Source organism: Natator depressus, chromosome 6 (assembly GCF_965152275.1).
Source record: "Natator depressus isolate rNatDep1 chromosome 6, rNatDep2.hap1, whole genome shotgun sequence".
NCBI lineage: Eukaryota > Metazoa > Chordata > Testudines > Cheloniidae > Natator > Natator depressus.
In genome coordinates, this window is record NC_134239.1 from 28593993 (window position 1) to 28603254 (window position 9262).

Below are 9262 nucleotides of genomic sequence, written 5' to 3' on the forward strand. Positions count from 1 at the left end.
AGAGACTAAGAGACAGTCCAAGCTCTGAAGAGTTTATAACCTAAACAGACAAAGGGTGGGAGAGGCACTGAGGGGTGAAGTGACTTGCCCAAGGTCACATAGCAGGTCTGTGGCAGAGACAGGACAAGAATCCAGCTCTCCTAACACAGTCTAATGTTCTTGTCTTAAGAATCAGGTGTATCCAGTTGTTTCACTCCTTCTAATTTCATATAGTGACTCTTAGATTAGCATCATTTAGCTAATCAGCCTTAAAATATTCACCCTGACAAAGTGAGGCATTGAAGCCAATGGATACTGCAGGTGCTTAGGAAGGGGCGTATTGTAAGTATGATTGAAATCATTGAGTATTTCTGCCTAAAAACTGATGGTACAATATGGCCCTGATTCGACACATTTCCTTTGTTGTGGGTTTGCCTGACTAAGGACCTTGCGATTCGACCCTTAATTTAGAATATGTTACTCTATAAATGAGTTATCATAATTTGTCTGCAGTGTGCTTGTCACAAAAGCAATTCAGAAGAAATTAATCTGGAGGTAGGGTGACCAAACGCCTTGATATTCAGGGCTTTGTCTTATAGAAGCGCCTATTACCCCACGCCCCCTGTCCCAATTTTTCACACTTACTATCTGGTCAGCCTACCTGGAGACGAGCAGTAAGAGCCATTCTTATGTAACCTGTGGCTGGAAACTTCCCCCAACAGGCAAATGCCACTCCTCACCCTGACACAAAGCCAGAGCACATGGCTTTGCACAGGAGATCTAAGAGATGTGGGCGGGAAGGAATCCTTTGCCCAATCCAGCAATTGGTGAGAAGTGGCTGCACAGCTGCACCTCTGTCGCTCTGACAGTTTGATGGGTGATACTAGCAACTGAGGACTCTGCGCTACTCTTTGGGGGAGGATTTACACTGTGTGCCCCTTCCGTACCCCACTTCCAAATCCCTCCTCTGTGCTGCCAGAGACTATATGTTCACCCTACAGAATTCACTCAAATGATTCAACCTCAAGTGACTTCCCTTGCACAAGAGAGTGCAACTTCGCGGTAAAATAACAAGTCATTTCCATGCCCTTCCTCCTCACTGGTGCTGTACTCAGTTGTGCATGATGCAAAAACTTCTGGAGGCACATCCCATAGCAAGAGGCACCAGGGAATTCTTCAGAGCACAGGGAGATGCATTGTCCCCATATGCAGCCTGTCATTGGCCTACAGTAAAATCACAGTACTGTGGGGACGTGGCAGCATCTGGCCTTGAGCAGAAGCGTTGGCCACAGTTTGTTCTTGGACATCTTGAGTGGGTGCTTGCTGCATAAGAGAGCCTTTGTCTGGGATGTGTTGAAGGCTATCATCATGCATAATGACAACTGAAGAAATGTTCAGGAGACAGGTGCCATTGTGTTAATTATTCTTAAGAATGGGATACTGTTGCCACTGAAGTGCTCTGTTGCTCTTGCTAGAAGTGGGATGTTACAGAAAGCTGCTCTTTGGTAAAGTCAACAGTAATGATCAGTGTTCTGACTAAAGCTGCCATTCTTTGTATCATTCTTTTAAAAGAGTAAATAAATCTGTAGCCTTTGCTCCAAAGATAAGTGTGGTGCTGATTTGAATTTAGATTGGGAAAATGTGGGAGCCTGGTCTGCTGATGGGCATTTTCAGAACCATTTAACTGTGTGATCGGTTTTGCTGAATAATCAGGCTTCTTAAAAGAGGGAATTCTATGCTCATGATAATATCTTGTATTCATACAGCACCTTCACTCTGAAGGCTTCCATGTACATAGTGATCCCTCACCCTCCATTCAAATGCAGTAGCATTTGGGGTGAAAGGTAGTCACTGTTTAATGAGTGCACAGCAACTACATAATGCTTAGGATAGGAAGTGACAATTAACTTCAATTGAACTGAAACGGCAGGAGAATTTAGGCAGGCAGAATGTAATTACTGAGAGTGGAATTTAGCCAAAACACTGAGGCTAAAACTCCGTGAGATTGTGAGAAACGCCATATCCACAAGAAGGTCTCATCTGAAAGACAAAGCATTTGCACAGTACACTCAATGCTATTCCAATGCACTGGATCACTCAGAAGAGTGTCACCTGAAAACTCCCCAGCACCGCTTCTTGCAGTTCCTCATTTTTCCTCAGTCGGGGTCTCCGATCCAACTACAGGTTGAACCTCTCTAGTCTGGCACCCTCAGGACCAGAGAATTTCCGAACCACGGGAGGGTAGCGAGCAGGTCTCTTTTTATTTTTATCTCGCTGAGGCAAATAAAAGGAACAATGCTTGCAACGCCACCTAGTCAGGGCTTACCGGCTCTCTTCATAACAAAGTGTTAGTGTTGTTATACAATTTTACTGTATTGGCACAAGGAAATAAGTAGATAAAGCATAAAAAACATAAAATAAAATCATGCCAGACCACAGATGTTGCCGGTCCAGAGAGTGCTGGACCTGAGAGGTTCAACCTGTACTGACCTGCCTTGAACCTTGTGAGATCTAATAGAATCACAGCACCGGCTGTTATGACTATAAATTGTATATAGGCCATTACAGCCCCAAATAGCCTGCTTTTCATGTACTTTAGTAAAAATAGTCCTTGCCGCTTTTCTTCACTCCAAAGGACATTTGCACTCAGGCAATGGCTTTCTTCTTCATTGTCTTTCTTCACTCTCTGCTGAGCCCCATGCAGTAAAGTTAGAATGCAGGATTCGGCAGGACAAGCTAAGCTGAGAGAGGGGGGAGCTTACTCAAGCTTGGACAGCATAAGTAATAGCAGAGGAAACAGAGAAAGTTACAAGCAGAGTACATTATTAGTATGGACCACCAAGATCTAGGCCCCGTTGTACCAGGCACTGCACAAACACTGTGGTGGGGGCTGTCTCCTATCTGTATGAGCTTACAGTCTACATAGATAGGACCGATGCAAGGTAGGAAAGGGGTAGAACAAACCAGCAGAGTGAACAAAGATGGTGTCAAACATCAAATTAGTGTCAGGATTTTTTTCTTGGATAGGTGGGTGCTTCATTGGGAGGGAATAAGCTCAACAGAAAGAAAGGGGGAGGGGACATTAAACCAAGTGGGGTGGGGAGGGGAGGAAGGAGTAAGATAGGAAGGGCAGGTGTGGAATAAGGCTCTGGGGCAGAAGAGACTGTGAGATGGGGGTGGGAAAAGGTTGGAGTGAACAGCCAGTCAGCACAGGGGAAAGAACATCCAGATAAAACTGTACAAAATATTATTAGTGTCCATAGGTCCCTGCTTAAGCTGCTTCTGCAACTGATCTCGCTGGCTTCAAAACACAAATGTCCCCTGTAATGAATAAAAGTGGCAAGGACAATTTTTACTGAAGTATATGAATAGACATATGTATTTTGGGATATAATGGCCTACACGTAAGTGCTAGAACTAGAGGTGCTGGGGGTAGGATTGCCAGGTGTCCGATTTTCGACCGGAACATCCGGTCAAAAAGGGATCCTGGTGGCTGCAATCAGCACTGCTGACCCAGTTCGCAGCTCCCATTGTCTGGGAACCATGGCCAATGGGAGCTGCAGGGGTGGTGCCTGTGTATGGGGCAGCGCAGAGCTGCCTGGCCACGCCTCTGCATAGGAGCTGGAGCGAAATGCCGGCTGCTTCTGGGGAGCTGCCTGAGGTAAGAGCCATCCGGAGCCTGCACCCCAAACCCCCTCCCACACCCCAACGTCCTGCCCCAGGCCTGAGCCTCCTCCCACATCCAAACTCCCTCCCAGAGCCCACACCCCCCTCCTTCTGAATCCCTCGGCCCCAGCCTGGATCCCCCTCCTGCATTCCAAACCCCACATCCCCAGCCCCACACCAGAGCCCACACCCCCAGCAGAAGCCCTTACCCCCCCCAGGCCAGAGCGCCCCCCCCTGCAACTTGAACCCCTCATTTCTGGCCCCAACACAAAGCCTGTACCCCCTCCAACACCCTATCCCCCTGCCCCAACCCAGTAAAAATGAGTGAGTGAGCGAGGGTGGGGGACAGCGAGCGATGGGGGGGGATGGAGTGGGTGGGGGGCAGGGGCTTGGAGAAGAGGTGGGGGGCAGAGCCTCGGGAAGGGGCGGGGTAGGGGGCAGGGCAAGGGTGTTTGTTTTTCTGCACCTGGAAAGTTGGCAACCCTAGCTGGGGATGCTGCCACAGCCCCTGGCTTGAAGTGGTTTCCATCACGTACAGGGTTCACAGTTTGGTTCAATGGCTCTCAGCACCCCTACTATTCAAATGGTTCCAGCATCCCAGGCCTACATCCAGCACCACTTGTGCTTCAGTCTCTGGCTGGCTCCTCCCTGCAGTGGACTTTGTTTAAATATTCATGTCTTACAAGTTTAGTACTGTCAGAGGATGAGTGTTTCACAGGAAAATTAATGTACAAAGCCCAATCATCTCTCACTGGGCACCACCGCATCATTACAGCCTTAGACGCTGAAGAGATTGATCCTGTCATTTGAGTTGCCCTGAAGGCTGCAATTCAAAAGTTGAAATGTATGGATTGCAAAAGCTGACAAGGGCCCAGTTCGCTCCAGCTGTATATTAACAGTGCAGAGACCCTACTTCAAAAAGCTCACTCGCAAGGATGGGAATATCTCCAACTTTCAGATCAACTTCCCACTTCATAAAAAGCTCTTCAAAATAATATTTAAACTCACAAAAGCAAGGAAATCTGAATTAAAGCTCAAATTCCAGTCTGACATCACTATAATGGCTATATTGACTATGGTAGCCACAGTACTGAGCTAGATCTTCATCTGTTGTAAATTGACATAGATCCATTGAAGTCAATGGAGCTATGCTGATTTATGGCAGCTGAGGATCTGGCTGAAGACGTCTTAGTATTTCACTGTAATCTATGACCTCCGTTGTACTACAGTAACTTCTCGTTTAACGTTGTAGTTATGTTCCTGAAAAATGCGACTTTAAGCGAAACGATGTTAAGCGAATCCAATTTCCCCATAAGAATTAATGTAAATAGGCGGGGGTAGGTTCCAAGGAAATTTTTTTCACCAGACAAAAAGAAAATATATATATATATATATATATATAAATAGATTTTTATAGGTATATATACACACACAGTATAAGTTTTAAACAAACAATTGAATACTGTACACAGCAATGATGATTGTGAAGCTTGGTTGAGATGGTGAAGTCGGAGGGTGGAAGAGGGTGGGATATTTCCCAGGGAATGCCTTGCTGCTAAATGACGAACTAGCATTTGGCTGAGCCCTCAAGGGTTAACACATTGTTGTTAATGTAGCCTCATACTCTACAAGGCAGCACGAATGGAGGGAGGGGAGAGAGATGCGCATTGCCCCTTAAGTATGCTGACACCATTCTAAGTACATTGCCTTTAAAAAGATCAGGAAGTTGAGATAGCAGCTGAGATAGCAGCTGCGGCAAGCAAGCGCTCTCTGTCCTGAGCCCTGTCCTGTCCCCACCCTGCTCTATATGGAGAAGGGGTAAGCGGGGGGCAGGAGTAGGGGGAAGGGGACACCCTGACATTAGCTCCCCTCTTCCCCCCTCCCCTGCACAGCAAGCAGGAGGCTCCTGGGAGCAGCTCCAAGGCAGAGGGCAGGAGCAACACATGGCAGTGGGGGGAGGGACAGCTGAACTGCTGGCAATTGATAGTCTGCTGGGGAACTTAGGGGAGTGGGGAGCTGATGGGGGAGCTGTCAGTCCACGCTGGTTCCAAGCCCCACCAGCTAGCTCCAACGGGCTGCTCTTCCTGCAAGCAGTGGACAAAGCAGGCGGCTGCCAAACAACCTAATAAAGGAGCATTGCACGGCTTTAAATGAGCATGTTCCCTAATTGATCAGCAGCATAACAACGAAAGAACATTAACCAGGAGGACTTTAAGTGAGGAGATACTGTATTAATTTTATATAAATGGAATTAGCTTTATCAAAGCAAAACTGAGACAGAATGGACAGTTTCTCCTATAAACATCTTATATTGGGGATAAAATGGTAGAATATTACAGCATAAGGCCATCACTGATAACAAAACAGTTTTGCAGAAGGAAAATCAGAAAAGACCATATTATTTACTAATATGCTGAAGGTCTTCTATTTTTCAAAGCAACACCAAACGTGCAATATGAAGAGATGCAGATTACAAGCTTCCGAAGAAATTTAGGATAAATCCAAACAGAGGTGAATCTACTGTTGAAGAAAGTTTAGCTAATATCTGACGACAGTGAAATCTTGACCATACAAAGCTGAACTACCTAATAAATGTATCTAAATGAATATGCCCCCTACCTACTACAAGTCCCTCACTTAACTGAAACCATATTTATCTAAATGAATGCCTCTTCTGCATTTCAGACCCAACCCCACAAGGTGTTGACCACCCTCAACTTCCATTGACTTAAAGGCTCAGCATTTTGCAAGATCAGGACCTTCTTGCGGATAATCAAGATTTCATTCTACTGGCTTTAAATATGACACTCTCTAGTTTTTATTATGTTGACTGCACTGAAAACAATTTATCACTGTAAAGGCTCATGCGGTGAAAACTCCATTTGAGATTATACTCCTGTAATACACTCAACATGGGGCTACGTTCAGAAGATGAAGCTAGTGTAGAATGTAGCAGCCCATTTATTAGGCAGCGCTTCACACAGAGAGCATATTACACAGGTGCGCCATGATCTGCTCTGGCTTTCAATTAGTTTCCTGGTGGAGTTTAAAGCATTGGTTTAGTCTTATAATTCCCTACATGGTTTAGGACTTGGTTACCTGAGAGAGCCTCTCTATTTCAGTGTGATATGGACACAGCTGCAACCAAAGGAGGCTCTTGAACTAACTGCTTTCTATGTAAATGAAAGAGGATGGTGGCAAGACAATTTTTGTCAGGGGTCCTCAACTCTGGAACTGACTCCGTGCCCTGCTCTAGCAGAACCCAGGTCTGCTGATCTTTAGAAGAGCATGCTGCAGGGTGTACCTATTGTCTGAGTGGGGCGGGTTGAGAATAAAGTCATATGATGGTGGGGGGGAGTTTGTTTAATTGGGTTGCTTTACTGTTCTGGCACTTTTCGGGGAAGCAATAATGGTGGTCCACTACTTACACCACTATCACTTACCGGATGTACCAGAAGCGCATTCCGGCACTTCTTTTATTAGGACTGGGGCAGTGCATGACAGTAATATAAATAATAAGAATAGGCATCTTACTGTATTTTGTTTTCATTTATTTTAAAGATTTGTAAAAGTAGTGGGAGCCCGATCTCCAGAAGAGCTGAGCACAAAGCAATGGGAGTAGCTCTGAAAACCAGGCTGCTAGCACCGTTTGGGAACAAAATCCAAACACTTAGATAAATGTGTTTGGAAAGAATATACTTTGGCTCAGGAGTGATATGTAAAAATGTACAATCCATCTGATTTGCTTCGGATGCCACCACAACCATCTGCAATTGCATGCAGGAAACTCACACTTCTCAGTTGGATAAGAAACGTATGATCATGAAAAGATTTTAATTCCACATTAAATAATACAATACTTCGTATGCTCTTTTTGCTATTCACCTTCATCTCAATGCCGGCATGTGAAAAAGTCTTGTACGCTGAGGCCCTCTGGGGTTTAAAGCTCAGTAACGCAATGCTGAGACTTTTAGGGGAGAAAAAACATCATGTACAAACTTGTCTGACAAGCAGCCAATAAGAACAACAGGCTGGCACCAAAGAAGGTTCACAGATGCTTCTTTTGGCATGCGACTGTGCAATATCTCTTAGCATACTATTTTCTACTGCTGCTGCCATAATAAGGACACTGGCGCCATCTGCTCTTGCACTAGTACTCTGGCAGGATTAAACTATAAAGAGGTGAAACCAAGATTGGAAAGCTTGGCAATTTAAGTGCCTGATCCAAAGCCCACTGGAGTTAGTTCAGCGGTTCTCAAACTGTGGGCCGGGACCCCAAAGTGGGTCATGACCCCATTTTAATGGGGTCGCCAGGGCTGATATTAGACTTGCTGGGGTCTGGGGCTGAAGCCCAATCCCCACCACCCGGGGCCAAAGCTGAAGCCCGAGGCCTTCAGCCCTGGGTGGTAGGACTCAGGTTACAGGCCCCCCACCATGGGCCCCCTGCCATAGGCGGTGGGGCTCACGCTTTGGCTTTGGCCCCCCCACGCTGGGTGGTGGGACTCAGGCAGGCTCAGGCTTCAGTCTCCCTTCCTGGGGTCGTGTTAATATTTCTTGTCAGAAGGGGGTTGAAATGCAGTGAAGTTTGAGAACCCCTGAGTTAGCTGAAAGGGTTGGACTCAGGATCCAGTCCTTAGTTTCTCTCTTCTTACTTTGCCTAGGTTTTAATATTTACTCTCACTTATTTTACCTTTTTATTTATTTACTACAACCAGGGAAGAAGCACAGCAGAGCTATAACACTTTGCATGACATACAGACAAGCAACCAGAATCGAACAGTGACACAGCTTTTAACCTTATGATGCTGGGTTCCTATTATCTGACACAGATGGGAGATGTGATTGTGATGTCATTGTCAACTTAAAGGACTTATATTCATCTGGGTTTACAGCTGCATCAGTAGTGCCATTTTGTTCAAATTCAACTAACAGGATGCACATGCTATTCAAATTGCTCATCACTGGGTTCTGAGCCCAGATCCGATGTATAGATTTGTGGGTTTGGTTCCAGCCAGTCTCTAGTAGAGATCTTGTACCAGTATCAATTCATTGGTCCAAGGGAATCATTTACTGAATTGAGAGACCAGTGCCTCAGACAAGAAATTACTTACTTTTGGACACTATTACTGAAAAGCTTGCATTCCTTGAGCAACTAAGTCAATGGGAGGTTTGGGTGCAAAGAAGGCAGCATCCTAGCCATGGAGGAAAATATTTATGGCTCTGTAGCCTCTCCAGTATATGCTGTTTTCAGTCCTTCTCCCACTGACCCTATCCCCATTTTTGGGCACTTTCCCCTTTATTCAATATCTTAATCTTGGGGGTTCCCCTCCCCTTTATTTTGTGGCATTTAAGCAATAGATACTATTAAGAATAGGTATCTATTTCAAGCATAGATACTTTTGTAATTATTTAGTTACATTTCAGCTTCCATTTCAATTTGTAAACCTTTTGTCCTCTCACTGTTTCACTAGTTTGTGATTTTTGATACCGTAATTCTCATTTCTTGGGACACCTTTGAGCCAACCTGCCGCGTCACTCCATCTCCTGCCAATTGCCACCCCAATTACTCTTTTTCTGTTTATATTTTAATATGTCATTTTAAATACAGATTTTAGTT